The following is a 3,552-nucleotide window of genomic DNA, read 5'->3' on the forward strand; positions in this document are numbered from 1 at the left end:
AATAATTATCTAACTAGTCTGTTGAGTGATATAAATTTTCCTGGGGTGTAGGTTGCCTGAAGCCTGCAGAGTGCCCTGTGGATGATATCCTAATTGGGGGCTAACAGAAAGCGTGCTTTGGTGCTCAAGAGGCTGCACTTGGCCTACTTCCATTTTAAGGCACTGCAAGGGCATTGTGAGGTTTTTCCAGCTGTGTTTTGGGTGTTGGAAGAAAAGCCAGCGTTTACTTCATTCTCAGAGGAAGGGCCGAAGGAAGTAGCTGCAGCTCCCATTTCTAAGATTGCTCCTTGCGACCACTGCTCCCCAGCCCCCCAGCAAGCCTTTCAAAATAAAGATTACAAATTGGGGACTATATTACATTTTCTTCTTTTTAACATCTTTACGTTCTTGAATTCTCTTCTGATTTCCCAAAATCTGAATATAATGACCCTACCCTACCTACCTTTAGTCAATTTCCCAAGTATTGATCATTTAAAAGAGCTACTTTATTCCATAAACTAATCTCATTTTCTGCTTTACCATCAGAAAGAATGTAATCTCAGGTTTCTGATGCAATTAACCTTTATTTTTAAAGACTAAGGCTAGAAAGTCCTTTCCTTAATAATGTCACTTATATCATTTCATTCCCCATTAAGAGAGAGGAACAATTTTCTGAGCCTTTCTTTTTTTTTTTTTTTTTGGTCACATTTATTCTGAATTCATTACAATTAAACAAGAAATAATCTGACTTATTTTTTAACTACCCGTGAGGAAAAGGGATGCATAACTAAAAAATGAGCAAGATTACAAGGACAATAAGTTGCTTACCTAAGATAAGAACTTTCAGCAAATTTATAAGAATACATTTGGTTACAATTAATATAAAAATATAAATCCATCATTGATGGGAATGTAAAATGATACAAGTACTTTGGAAAACAGTTTGCCAGTTTCCTAAAAATTTAAACACAGAGTCACCATATGACCCAGCCATTTCCCTCCTAGGGATCTACCCAACAGAAATGAAAACATATGTCTGCCCAGAGACTTGCACAACAATGTCCATAGCAGTATTATTCATGAAAAGCAAAGCTGGAAACACTCCAAAAGTTCATCAGCTAGTGAATGGGCAAATTGAGGTACATCCATACAATATATCAATAAAAAGGAGAGAAACTGCTGATACATTCCAGAACACAAACCTCAAAAGCATTTGTGCTTAACAGATATTAAAATTAATATGGTTTTAAAACAGCCTTTGTGCTTAGTAACAGAAACCAGACACATGAGAGTACATATTGTATAATTCCATTGATGTGAAATTTATTGAAGGAGTAAAATGATAGAAACAGAACACAGATCAGCGCTTGCCTCGGGCTGAAATGTGAGTGGGGATGATCTGCAGACGGGCATGAGAGAAGCTACTGGGGTGACGGCGGGGTTCTAAAAGTAGGTTATGGTGGTGTTTGCACAACTGTATGCATTTACTCAAACTCATCCAGCTGCCACTTAAAATATGTGAATTCATACCACATAAACTCTACATGAATAAAGCTGTTCTTTAAAAGAACATATCTAATAGCAGGAAAAATAAGAAAAATCTATGATCACATATTTAACTTTACAAAAAGAAACACAGAAAGAATCAACCAGAAACCTTAAAGTTGGTTACCTATAAAAGGAATGTGGCAGTAAGGATTTGGGAGGGAGAGGCGTTTGTACAGATATAAAATAGAGAACAAACGGAAACAAATAAGTCCTATTAGATTTCAAATGAATAGTGTAACAACAGAAAAGAATAGAAAAAGAAAGACCTAATCTGAGCAGTGTATGAATACAGTATTTAACATTACATACTCTTAATTTGTAGTTCGTAATGGAACACAGAAGAAATTACAAATGAATCCTGAACTCTTTTTCAATACACTTGTTTTGCATGGAGGCAAGGATGAAACAATTCTGAAACTATTTCAGATGTGTTATACAATTGAGCAAAAAAGTAAACATATTGTGTGGGAGATCCAAGGTTATCACCAGAAACCACACACATACTCAAATATGGAATAGAAGGCAAGAAAAATTCCTGTGGGGATAGATGAAAATTGAAATTATTGCTGTGAATTCATGATTTCTAAGTTATGTTCACATGTATATATATTTATCTATGTATATGCATATGTATATGTATATTTGTATATATGTATGTATGTGTATGTATAAATAGACATTGATTTTCTAGTTCACACAACTGAAAAGTACAAGAAGCAAAGATGCCCCAAGAACAATGAGCACACCTCACACCCAGATCCTGATTTTAATACTTTTCCCCATTATAATGAGCCATGACTCTTTGTAGAAATGGCTTAATTTAAGTGTGGGGCAGGTAGGTACAAGAAAAGCCTAGAAAATCTTCTAATGTCAGATGTTGAGGAGGTGTTCAACATGATAGACAGGGAGAGTGTCACCTCACATGGACCAGGAGCCAGTTCGTAGAGGCTCCACTGGCTAAATCTGGGAAAACCTGAACCCCAAAATAATCAAATATAGTAGCAAATTTTAAATAATTGAAAAAATAGATATTCATATGCCTATATCTATGACAAATATACAAGCAACTGGGAGGAATAGAAAGAGTTCCTGCTTAAAATAGAGTTCTAAGTGCCAAATGGTAAATGGAGAGAAAGTCCTAGAGTTGGAAAATAACCATTTGCAAATATCATAGTAAAGATTGGTTCAGCAGAAATAATGAATGGACACTGAATCCAGACAGAAATTTTGATAAGGAGCAGAATATTTGCATAATATATAAAGTAGAGAGAGAAAGAAAGAAAGAGTATTTCCCCACAGATTGCATATATATCTATATAATAGATATATAGATGTGTAGTGAGCTATATAATAGATACATAAAGAAATATATATGAGAATAAGAGAGATGAAGCAAATAGATAAATTGTTTATAGTAGGTGTATCTGGGTAAACAGTATAGAGATATTTTTGGTTATACCCTTATTCATGCAAGTTTTCTATGTTTGAAATAATTTCCAAATAAAAAGTTTAAAAATTGACAAACAAGCCAATAACCTGAAAGTTACCTCTTCCCAGGAGTAGGTCAATGTTAACAGTTCTATTTGTGTGTATCTGGATGATTTCCTCTTTTTTTACGATTTTATTTATTTATTTTTAGACGGGAAGGGAAGGAGAAAGAGAGGGAGAGAAACGTCAATGTGTGGTTGCCTCTCACAATGCACCTACTGGGGACCTGGTCTGTAACCCAGGCACGTGGCCTGGCTGGGAATTGAACTAGCGACCCTTTGGTTCCCTGGCTAGCACTCAATCCACTGAGCCATACCAGCCAGGGCTATTTCTGGATGATTTCTATGCATTTTTTTTATTGTGGTTATGTATACAAAACATAAAATTTATTATGTTAACCATTTTTAAGAGTACAGTTCAGTGCATTAAGTACATAAAAACTGGAATGTTTCTGAACTTGTTTGTTGTCCTTGCCCAGAGCCTACGCTGACCTTCTCTGGGTCATTCCAATTCTAGTACATGTGCTAGCAGGAGCAA

At 35.4% G+C, this 3,552-nt stretch overlaps 1 non-coding gene across 1 annotated transcript; it reads right to left on the minus strand.

Annotated features, from left to right (window-relative positions):
- Positions 1 to 3,449: 3,449 nt before the first annotated feature.
- Positions 3,450 to 3,552, minus strand: LOC129087832 (U6 spliceosomal RNA). The gene has a single exon (XR_008530949.1). It is a non-coding gene; the product is annotated as a U6 spliceosomal RNA (small nuclear RNA).

This window comes from Pteronotus mesoamericanus, unplaced genomic scaffold (genome assembly GCF_021234165.1).
Source record: "Pteronotus mesoamericanus isolate MK-2021 breed Mesoamerican mustached bat unplaced genomic scaffold, CSHL_Meso_final contig_130, whole genome shotgun sequence".
In the NCBI taxonomy this organism is placed as follows: Eukaryota; Metazoa; Chordata; class Mammalia; order Chiroptera; family Mormoopidae; genus Pteronotus; species Pteronotus mesoamericanus.